General features: G+C 53.8%; 1 protein-coding gene across 6 annotated transcripts in view; it reads right to left on the bottom strand.

The window, feature by feature from the left end:
- Positions 1 to 12,241, bottom strand: part of LOC142304199 (uncharacterized) — a 111,868-nt gene that overhangs the window by 91,671 nt on the left and 7,956 nt on the right. The gene's annotated exons all lie outside the window — the stretch shown is intronic.

Here is a 12,241-nt window from a genome sequence, read left to right as displayed (position 1 = left end):
ATAAAATTTTTGTGGAAATAAAGTAATTTTTTGTTTTTAATGGCTCGATGTATGAAGCATATGAGTGATCAAAGTGCTCATTACCCATCTAGATTTATGCCATGGGGGAGGGGGGGGGGTCTAGTTACCAAAATGGGGGTCACATGTGGGGCAGCTCCACCGTTTCAGCACATCAGGGGCTCTCCAAACGCAACATGGTGCGGCTAATGATTCCAGCTAATTTTCTGTTCAAAAAGTCAAATGACGCTCCTTCCCATCCGAGTCTCGCCGTGTGCCCAAAGAGTGTTTTTTTTCGCCAAATATGAGGTATCTGCGTGCTCAGAAGAAATTGCCCAACAAATTTTGGGGTCCATTTAATCCTGCTATCCTTGTGAATATGCAATATTTGAGGCTAAATTAACATTTTTGTTGCAAAAAGTAAAATGTTAATTTTTTTTCCTTCCACGTTGCTTTAGTTCCTGTGAAGCACCTGAAGGGTTAATAACCTTCTTGAATGTAGTTTTGAGTAGCCTGAGGGGTGCCGTTTTTGGAATGGTGTCACTTTTGGGTGTTTTGTGTCATCTAGACCTCTCAAAAATCACTACAAATGTGATGTGGTCCCTAAATAAAGTGGCTTTGTACATTTTGTTGTAAAAATGACAAATTGCTCATAAAACTTTGAACCCTTATAACTTCCTTATTTTTTTTTCCCCCCAAAATTGTGCTGATGTAAAGTAGATATGTGGGAAATGTTATTTATTAAATTATTTTGTGTCATATGTCTCGTTGGTTTAAGAGCATAAAAAAAAATTCAAACTTTGAAAATTGCATAATTTTTGCCAAATTTCCGATTTTTTTTCATAAACGCAGAAAATATTGTCCTAAATTTCCAACTAACATGAAGACCAATATGTCATGAAAAAAAAAAAAAAAAAAAACAAAAAAAAAAAAAACACAACATTCTCAGAGTCACTGGGATCCATTGGAAGCGTTCCAGAGTTATAACCTCAAACTGACACTGGTCAAAATTGCAAAAAAATGGCTGGGTCATCAAGGTTAAAACAGGCCAGGGGCTGAAGGCGTTAAGGTAATTACTTCTTAAAGCATAATTAAACTTTCGATAAACTGTGCATAAATCAATAGTGCAGTATACTGTATGTTCTCTCTGTATGCTTGGTGCTCCTTTGTTTTTTCTTTGACCTCATGTACTTTTGGGAGGATAGCTTCTATACAATATACATACAATATACAGTGAAACCTTGGTTAACGAGAACAATCCGTTCCGGGAGTGTGCTTGTTAACCAAGTTACTCGTTTAGCAGAGCAAGATTTCCCATAGGAAATCATTGCAGTGCTGACAATTCGTTCCACAACTTGTTAAATGTCCCATCCTGGTCCCCTATTGTGCCATTCCACACACGCACAAACTCGCACACACACACAAACAAAACACACACGCACATATTATGCTCACCTTTCCGTTCCATCGCCGGCCTCATGGATCTTGCAGTTCGCCGGTACAGGATGTGTATCGGGTAACCATTGTGACGAGGGAGTAACGTCCGCTGCCAGAGCGCTGACGTCAAAGGCAGGAGCCGTTTGCCTCTGATTGGTCAGTGCGCTGCCTTTGAGTAGCAGCTGACAGCTGAAGTTCCTCCCTCGTCACGATGGTTACCCAATACACATCCTGTAGTGGCGAACTACAAGAACCAGGCGGCCGGCAAGGGAACGGAAGGTAAGGTGAGCATAATGTGTGTGTGTGTGTGTGTGTGTGTGTGTGTGTGTGTGTGTGTGTGTGTGTGTGTGTGTGTGTGTGTGTGTGTACACACACACACTGCAGGGTTAGAGTGCGGTGGATGTACAAAACCGGAAGTGTATGCGGTGAGTATTTGCTCGTACGGCAAAGCTTGCTCGTAAACAGAGTTACAAATTTACAGCAAGCTTTGCTCATTAACTGAAATACTCGCAAGGTTCCACAGTACAGGGAAAATACAGCAACAGGATTGATGAGGACTTACAGGTATAGAAGCCAAAACATCAAGTTATTAGCGCTCTTATCCGTTTCTTTGTTCCTGGAGTATGATACACAACAAACTTGCTCCCTCCCTCCTCCCCTCTTCATAGACTGAAGCATCTGATGTGGAAAAGTTAGTTAGAAAAGCCTGAGATTGGAAATTCAAAATAAAGCTATCTAATGACATATTTTTCAAACTTTATATTTGTCATCTTCTGGCGCTCAGAAGTTTTCAAAGCTCTGACTGAGAAAGGTAACAGCAGCACCAAGAAACCAGTGCCCAGCACTTCCTGCCAGACAAAGGTGGAGGAAAGAGCATCTCAAACATCATTAACAAGATATTTTGTAAGTGACAAAGTTACTGTAACAATGACAGCAGATATGTATAATAGACTGCTCATACAGCGTGTTGTGAAGGACGGTGTACCATTATTATTTGCACGACCAGCTTTTACAGCTCTTAATGGAGAAATGGCCCGCAAACTTGGTGTTTCTCTGGAAAGAGAAGGTATTAGAAAATTAGTGATTGAAGAAGCCCTTAAAAAAGTAAGATAAGGGGCAATTGTTGGTCAAGCCACTCGGTGAGGCAGCACTTATTTAATGATTGAGCGATTCTTTGAACTAAAACAGTTTCTTATAGATATGGCGAAGCCTCAGGTAACCCTAAATGAAGGTCAATGGACACAGGTGGCTGAATTGAAGGAATTGCTTAAATCACCCATTTACCATGACTAAAAAATTACAAGCTGAAGATTTAACTCCTGGCATTTTCATAAGGGAGTGGAAGAACTTGCTATTTTGCCTGTCCCAAGGAGGAGGTTTAATCGCAGATGGAAAATAAAATTCTTCTGGCAGCTGTTTATGTGGACCCAAGTCATCGTATACTGCTTGATGATCAACAGCTTACTAAAAGGAAAAGAAGCTCTGACTGAGGTAGCAGTTAGGATGAGCGGCTACAGGACTGCCAGGCGCAAGATGACTTGGGTACTGACAGTGCTACTGCTGCCATATCTTCATCCTCATCAGATGAGGAGTTTAACTTTGACAAGTATTTGGATCACATGGAGCAGCAAAGCGTTGCCGCAAGGAAAAAGATTTCCCTCCGGCACCTATAGCAGCAGATTGAAAAATTTTACTGAAATCTGGTCACTTGCTCTCAAAGAAACAGAACAATTAAACCATTTATCAAAACTGACTGTGCATGAGGCAATTCCTTTATACCCGGAAATTGTTAGAGATGTTGCCCATGTGGTTACGGCTTTGCCTCCAAACCAAGTTACTGTAGAGAGGTTGTTCTCTAGCCTTAAAATTATTAGGTCAGGTTTGAGGTCATCTATGAAGGAGGATCCGATGGAGGCAATTCTATTTCTTACAATAAACTGAGACTGCACAAATGTTATTTAGGATGCTTTTGTTGAAAACTGTTTTTTGCCGCTTACACAGTTTATCTCTCTATATCTCACACTATGTAATATATATACACACACACACACACACACACAGCTATGCATTAACACATGTGGAATGAAATACTTAACAAAAAAGTGTGAAACAACTGAAATTATGTCTTAGGCCTCTGCCACACTTCCGCAAAAAACACGTGCGTGTCTCGCGTTCCGTTTTTCATGTCCGTTTCGCCGGTACGTCTGACATCCGTGTTATGGCGTATGCTCGCTGTGTGTGCGTGTGGAATGTCCGTGTATGCATGAGATACGTACGTGTAATGTCCGTGTGTTGTCCGTTTGAAATTATCGATGGGGTGAGGCAAAATGTCGATACATACCCGCTGACAGCAGACAGAGTCACGAGATGAGAATGAACTTCACCCGACTTCATTGTCATACCACGGCTGTCTGTGTGTGGCGTCCTGTTTAGTGGTCACCCGTGAAGGACTCACCGGTGACCGCTATTCCCCTGAGTGACTGAAGTTAGCAGCGTGTTTAACGCTGCCGTCACTCAGGCTACCCGCGGCTAGCTGGAGTCTTCCACCCGAGACCGCAACTCACCTGTGACTATCGCTGATCTCGCAGCTCACTTCAGTCACTTGGGCGACTCGCTGTCACAGTTGGAGGATCCAGCGGTGGCCGCGAGTAACCTGAGTGACATCATCGCTGATCGCGCGGCTCACCTCAGTTGCTGCGTGGAGCTCACAGAGAGCGGTCGTGGTCTGTGGCCGCTCCTGTCAGCTTCATGTAGCAGAGCTGAGAGTGTCGTGGGACGTCGTGTGGATTACGCCGGACCTGGAGGGGTATTTGGGGCTTAATAAATTGGTGAAAGAGGGTGTTTGTTTTTGTGTATTATTCCAAATAAAGGAATTTTAGGATGTGTGTTTATTTTCTTTAACTTACAGGTTAATCATGGAAGGTATCTCGGGGAGACGCCTGTCATGATTAACCCCTTATTACCTCGATTGCAACCGCACCAGGGCAATTCGGGATGAGCTGGATAGAGTCCCGGAACTGTCGCATCTAATGGATGCGGCAATTCTGGGCGGCTGCAGGCTGATTGTTAGGCTGGGGGGCTCCCCATAACGTGGAGCCCCCCTATCCTGAGAATACCAGCCTTTAGCCGTGTGGCTTTACTCTGGCTGGTATCAAAATTGGGGGGGGGACTGCACGTCGTTTTTATTTATTTATTTTACTGCATGATATAGACCCGCCCACCGGTGTCTGTGATTGGTTGCAGTGAGACAGCTGTCACTCAGCGTGGGGGCGTGTCTGACTGCAACCAATCATAGGCACCGGTGAGCGAAGAAAGCAGTGAATATGAGTACTGGTGATGGGGGGGGGGGGAAATCCGTGAGTATGAGAGAGGAGGAGAGACCGACCGACGGACAGAGAGAGGGACAGACAGAGAGCGACCATCTGACAGAGAAAGATACCGACCGACAGAGGGAGATTGACCGACATCGCATCCAGAATGCACGACATCGCATCCAGAATGCACAAAAAAAAAAGAGAATTTTGTTTACTTACCGTAAATTCTTTTTCTTATAGTTCCGACATGGGAGACCCAGACCATGGGTGTATAGCTTCTGCCTCCGGAGGACACACAAAGTACTACACTAAAAAGTGTAGCTCCTCCCTCCGAGCATATACACCCCCTGGATGACCACATCTAGCCAGTTTAGTGCAAAAGCTGAAGGAGGACATCCACCCACAAGTAGAGATAGAGTAAAACCCGGAATAACCGGAACCTCTGTCTACAACAACAGCCGGTGAAAACACACGGAACAAGAACTGCCAACAGGGAGGGTGCTGGGTCTCCCATGTCGGAACTATAAGAAAAAGAATTTACGGTAAGTAAACAAAATTCTCTTTTTCTTCATCGTTCCTTATGGGAGACCCAGACCATGGGACGTCTCAAAGCAGTCCATGGGTGGGAATAAACAGAAAACTGAGAAGTAGGCAAAACCTAACTTCACAAATGGGCGACAGCCGCCTGAAGGATGCGTCTGCCCAAGCTCGCATCTGCCGAAGCATGAGCATGCACTTGGTAGTGCTTCGAAAAGGTATGCAGGCTAGTCCAAGTGGCAGCCTGACAGACTTGTTGAGCCGTAGCCTGGTGCCTGAAAGCCCAAGAGGCACCGACAGCTCTGGTCGAGTGCGCCTTAATCCCCGGCGGGGGAGGCACCTGAGAACATTGGTAGGCATCGGATATGGCCGACCTAATCCAACGAGCTGGGTCGGTTTAGAAGCCGAGAGACCCTTGCACTGACCTGTGGTCAGCACAAAAAGAGAGGTGCACCGCCTAAGAGCAGCGGAGCGTGACACATAGATCCGGAGCGCCCGCACCAAATCTAAAGTATGCAACGCTTTCTCAAAGCGATGCACAGGGGCCGGACAAAGGGAAGGCAATGAAATGTCCTGGTTAAGGTGGAAAGGAGACACCACCTTAGGGAGAAAGTCCGGAGTCGGACGGAGAACCACCTTGTCTTGGTGAAACACCAAAAAGGGTGACTCCGAAGAGAGCGCAGCCAAATCAGAGACTCTCCTGAGAGAAGTTATGGCCACCAGAAAGACCACTTTCTGTGAAAGTCGAAACAAAGAAACCTCCCTAAGAGGCTCAAAGGGGGGTTTCTGTAAGGCCGTGAGGACCAGATTAAGGTCCCAGGGATCCAGAGGCCGCCGGTAAGGCGGAATGATGCGAGATGCGCCCTGCATGAAGGTGCGCACCTGGGCCAGTCGGGCGATACGCCGCTGGAACAACACTGACAGAACCGAGACCTGTCCCTTGAGGGAATTGAGGGATAGTCCTAGCTGCAGACCGGACTGTAGAAAGGACAGGATGGTCGGCAAGGAAAACGGCCAAGGAGCATGGCCGGAAGAGCGACACCAGGACAGGAAAATTCTCCAAGTCCTGTGGTAAATCCTGGCCGAGGAAGACTTCCGAGCCTAAGTCATAGTGGAGATGACCTCGGAAGGAATGCCTGAAGCCGTCAGGATCCAGGACTCAAGAGCCACGCCGTCAATCTGAGAGCCGCAGAATTCTGGCGGAAAAACGGACCTTGTGAGAGAAGGTCTGGGCGGTCCGGGAGATGCCACGGCACCTCTACGGACAGACGGAGCAGGTCTGGGTACCAAGCTCGCCTGGGCCAGTCTGGAGCAATGATTATGACCCGACGGCCCTCCATTCTGATCTTGCGCAGGACTCTGGGCAAGAGAGCTAGAGGGGGAAAGACGTAGGCCAGACGGAACTGGGACCAATCCTGAACCAGCGCGTCTGCCGCCAAGGCCTGAGGATCGTGGGAGCGAGCCACGTAAACCGGGACCTTGTTGTGCCAGGATGCCATTAGATCCACTTCCGGAGTGCCCCACTTGCGGCAGATTGACCGGAACACTGCCGGATGCAGGGCCCACTCGCCGCTGTCCACGGTTTAACGGCTGAGATAATCTGCCTCCCAGTTTTCTACGCCTGGGATGTGGACTGCGGATATGGTGGACTTGGAGTCCTCCGTCCACTGAAGGATACGTTGAACTTCCAACATTGCTAGGCGGCTGCGAGTCCCGCCCTGGTGATTGATGTAGGCAACTGCTGTCGCGTTTTCTGACTGGACTCGAATGTGCTTGCCCGCCAACAGGTGGTGAAAGGCTACGAGAGCTAGGAGCACAGCTCTGATTTCCAGCACATTGATCGAGAGGGCTGATTCGGACGGAGTCCAAGTGCCCTGTGCTCGGTGGTGGAGAAACACTGCTCCCCAGCCGGATAGACTGGCATCCGTGGTGAGAATCACCCAGGACGGGGCCAAAAAGGAGCGTCCCTGGGACAGAGAGGGGCCGAAGCCACCACTGAAGAGAGCTCCTGGTCTGTGGCGACAGAGCCACTAGTCTGTGCAAGGAAGAGGTCCGCTTGTCCCAACAGCGGAGAATGTCCAGCTGCAGAGGACGCAGATGGAACTGGGCAAAGGGAACCGCTTCCATTGACGCCACCATCTGACCCAGCACCTGCATGAGGTGCCTGATGGAATGACGGCGGGGCTTCAACAGAGAGCGCACCGCCAGATGAAGGGACTGCTGTTTGACTAAGGGCAGCTTCACAAGTGCCGGCAGTGTCTCGAATTGCATCCCTAGGTACGTAAGTTTCTGGGTCGGGGTCAGAGTGGACTTGGGCAGATTGACAAGCCACCCGAATTGAACAAGCGTGGCGAGAGTGAGCGAGACACTCCGCTGACAGTCTGCACTGGATGAAGCCTTGACTAGAAGGTCGTCCAGGTAAGGAATCACTGCCAACCCCTGGAGGTGCAGAACCGCAACCACTGCTGCCATGACCTTGGTGAATACACGAGGGGCCGTGGCTAACCCGAAGGGGAGAGCCACGAATTGGAAATGTTCCTCTCCGATTGCAAAACGTAGCCAACGCTGGTGTGAAACTGCAATTGGCACATGCAGATAGGCATCTCTGATGTCGATGGATGCCAGGAAATCTCCTTGGGTCATTGAGGCAATGACTGATCGCAGAGATTCCATGCGAAAGTGCCGCACCTGAACATGCTTGTTGAGAAGCTTGAGATCCAGGATGGGCCGGAAGGAACCGTCCTTCTTGGGGACTAGGAAGAGGTTTGAGTAGAAACCTCTGAACCGTTCCCGGGCGGGAACCGGTACAATTACTCCGTTGGCCTGCAAGGATGCCACGGCCTGAGAGAAGGCGGCGGCTTTGGAGCAGGGGGGAGTGGACAGAAAAAATCTGTTTGGCGGGCTGGAAGAAAATTCTATCCTGTAGCCGTGGGAGATATCCCGCACCCACTGATCGGAGACATGTTGGAACCACACGTCGCCAGTGGGAGAGCCTGCCACCGACCAAGGACGTTGCTGGCGCAGCCAGATAGTCAAGAGGAGGCTGCCTTAGTGGCAGCGGCTCCTCTGCTCTTCTGAGGACGCGGCTTCGTGCGCCAGCTGGGTTTTCGATCCTTGGCTGAGTTAGTGGACGAGGCCGAGGGCTTAGAGGATGACCAGTTAGAGGAACGAAAGGAACGAAACCTCGACTGGTTCCTGCCCTGGACAGGTTTCCTGGTTTTAGTTTGTGGCAAGGAAGTACTCTTCCCGCCAGTAGCTTCGTTAATAATTTCATCCAGTTGTTCACCGAACAGCCGGGATCCAGCAAAGGGGAGCCCAGCAAGGTACTTCTTGGAAGAAGCGTCTGCTTTCCACTCTCGAAGCCACAAGATCCTGCGGATCGCGAGGGAATTAGCGGAAGCCACCGCCGTGCGGTGAGAAGCCTCCAGAATGGCAGACATGGCATAGGATGAAAAAGCCGAAGCCTGGGAAGTTAAGGCAACCATTTCGGGCATAGAGTCCCTGGTGAGGGAATGCATCTCCTCCAGAGAAGCAGAGACGGCCTTAAGAGCCCACACTGCTGCAAAAGACGGGGAGAACGAGGCCCCTGCCGCCTCATATACAGATTTGGCCAGAAGGTCAACCTGGCGGTCAGTGGGATCCTTAAGTGAGGTGCCATCGGCCACAGATACAACTGTCCGGGCTGAGATTCTAGACACCGGAGGATCTACCTTTGGTGAATGAGCCCACTCCTTGACCACCTCTGGTGGAAAGGGAAAACGGTCATCAGAACTACGCTTTGGGAAGCGTTTGTCAGGACAGGCCCTGGGCTTGGTCACAGTGGCCTGAAAACTGGAGTGGTTAAAAAAAAAAAAAACATACTCCTTGCTCTCTTAGGTGAGGTAAACTGGTGTTTTTCTACCAGAGAGGCTTGTTCCTCTGACACTGGTGGATTGAGGTCCAGTACGGAATTAATGGACGCAATCAAGTCACTAACATCCGCATCACCTTCAGATAGATCAATGGGGTACATAGAGGTAGCGTCCGAGCCCACAGTAAAGGCATCCTCTTCGCCCTGCAATTCAGCTCGTGAATCAGAGCCATGGGACGAGGAAGGAGAAGAGTCCCTGCGTCTCCGTTTAGGAGGACGGGGTCAGGGAACAGATGAAAAATCCTCTGTGAGCTCTGCAGAGCGAGTCGGAGCAGCAGAGGCGCCCTGAGAAGGGGGCTGATGCATGGTCAGCAGAGTCCAGGACAGCTGTCCCATGGAGTCGGCAAAGGACTGGGAGATAGCTTTAGAAAACGATGCTACCCAAGCCGGGGGTTCAGCCACCGGGGCTGGAGCAGCCGGAGGGACCCCTGGGGAGACTCCAGGCTGAGGCACCACCATGTTAGAGCAGGCATCACAATGTGGATATGTGCTCGGTTCAGGCAGTATGAGCTTACATGCAGTGCATATAGAGTACAGCCTTGCAGCCTTGCTCCTAGTGAGAGACATGCTGCTGAGGTGGAGGTTCTGCAGTAAAGAACACACTCCTTCAGAATGACTCCCAGAGAGTGTACAAGAAAGTCCACAACCAGAGGTTGTGGCTTACCAGACCGTTTTGTGTGCCCTCCGGATTCCACAGCTTGGACCCCTAGACAGATGCAGAGCTGCAGCAGCCAGCGCCGATTAGTGTGGAAACGCTGATAAAATGGCGCCGGAGTGAGGAGGGGGGGCGGGGTTTAGACCAAGAGCGGGAACCGGAGGGCCAAGGAGAAATACAGGGGAGGGAAACATCTCCTCAGAGAGGAGTGTCCTCCCCTGAGCTGAACGGCCGGTGGGTGGCGCCGCACTGTCCCCCTGCATGACTGACATGCAGGGGCAGTGAAACTCCACACCACACTCTTCTGCGCCCCCCCTCTCCTCCACCACACTCTGCTGCGCCCACTTCCCCCCCACCGCACGCTGCGGCGCCCCACTCCCCCCCCCACCGCACGCTGCGGCGCCCCACTCCCCCCCCCCCCCCACCGCACGCTGCGGCGCCCCACTTCCCCCCCCACCGCACGCTGCGGCGCCCCACTTCCCCCCCCACCGCACGCTGCGGCGCCCCACTTCCCCCCCCACCGCACGCTGCGGCGCCCCACTTCCCCCCCCACCGCACGCTGCGGCGCCCCACTTCCCCCCCCCACCGCACGCTGCGGCGCCCCACTTCCCCCCCCCACCGCACGCTGCGGCGCCCCACTTCCCCCCCCCACCGCACGCTGCGGCGCCCCACTTCCCCCCCCACCGCACGCTGCGGCGCCCCACTTCCTCCCCACCGCACGCTGCGGCGCCCCACTTCCTCCCCACCGCACGCTGCGGCGCCCCACTTCCTCCCCACCGCACGCTGCGGCGCCCCACTTCCTCCCCACCGCACGCTGCGGCGCCCCACTTCCTCCCCACCGCACGCTGCGGCGCCCCACTTCCTCCCCACCGCACGCTGCGGCGCCCCACTTCCTCCCCACCGCACGCTGCGGCGCCCCACTTCCTCCCCACCGCACGCTGCGGCGCCCCACTTCCTCCCCACCGCACGCTGCGGCGCCCCACTTCCTCCCCACCGCACGCTGCGGCGCCCCACTTCCTCCCCACCGCACGCTGCGGCGCCCCACTTCCCCCCCCCACCGCACGCTGCGGCGCCCCACTTCCCCCCCCCACCGCACGCTGCGGCGCCCCACTTCCCCCCCCCACCGCACGCTGCGGCGCCCCACTTCCCCCCCCCACCGCACGCTGCAGCGCCCCACTTCCCCCCCCCCACTTCCCCCCCCCACCGCACGCTGCAGCGCCCCACTTCCCCCCCCACCGCACGCTGCAGCGCCCCACTTCCTCCCCACCGCACGCTGCAGCGCCCCACTTCCTCCCCACCGCACGCTGCAGCGCCCCACTTCCTCCCCACCGCACGCTGCAGCGCCCCACTTTCTCCCCACCGCACGCTGCAGCGCCCCACTTTCTCCCCACCGCACGCTGCAGCGCCCCACTTTCTCCCCACCGCACGCTGCAGCGCCCCACTTCCTCCCCACCGCACGCTGCAGCGCCCCACTTCCTCCCCACCGCACGCTGCAGCGCCCCACTTCCTCCCCACCGCACGCTGCAGCGCCCCACTTCCTCCCCACCGCACGCTGCAGCGCCCCACTTCCTCCCCACCGCACGCTGCAGCGCCCCACTTCCTCCCCACCGCACGCTGCAGCGCCCCACTTCCTCCCCACCGCACGCTGCAGCGCCCCACTTCCTCCCCACCGCACGCTGCAGCGCCCCACTTCCTCCCCACCGCACGCTGCAGCGCCCCACTTCCTCCCCACCGCACGCTGCAGCGCCCCACTTCCTCCCCACCGCACGCTGCAGCGCCCCACTTCCTCCCCACCGCACGCTGCAGCGCCCCACTTCCTCCCCACCGCACGCTGCAGCGCCCCACTTCCTCCCCACCGCACGCTGCAGCGCCCCACTTCCCTCCCCACCGCACGCTGCAGCGCCCCACTTCCCTCCCCACCGCACGCTGCAGCGCCCCACTTCCCTCCCCACCGCACGCTGCAGCGCCCCACTTCCCTCCCCACCGCACGCTGCAGCGCCCCACTTCCCTCCCCACCGCACGCTGCAGCGCCCCACTTCCCCCACACCGCACGCTGCAGCGCCCCACTTCCCCCACACCGCACGCTGCAGCGCCCCACTTCCCCCCCACCGCACGCTGCAGCGCCCCACTTCCCCCCCACCGCACGCTGCCTAATCCCAACCAAACCACTGATTGACAGTTTTCTGCCTATGCACAGTGTACACAAAACTGCAAATCAAGGGTGTGGGCAGAGTTATACACAGCTCAGTGTTATGAGAACTGGTAAATCCGCCTGTACAGCCGCGCCACCGTCACAGGCAGGCGTCGCCTGTTTAGGACAACTGACATCTGCCCTATTTGAAGCAGACTCAGCTACTGAGCCTGCTACAGACAACCGCAGCCATGTCTGAC

Source organism: Anomaloglossus baeobatrachus, chromosome 4 (genome assembly GCF_048569485.1).
Source record: "Anomaloglossus baeobatrachus isolate aAnoBae1 chromosome 4, aAnoBae1.hap1, whole genome shotgun sequence".
Lineage (NCBI taxonomy): Eukaryota > Metazoa > Chordata > Amphibia > Anura > Aromobatidae > Anomaloglossus > Anomaloglossus baeobatrachus.
This window is presented reverse-complemented; position numbering and strand designations above follow the sequence as displayed.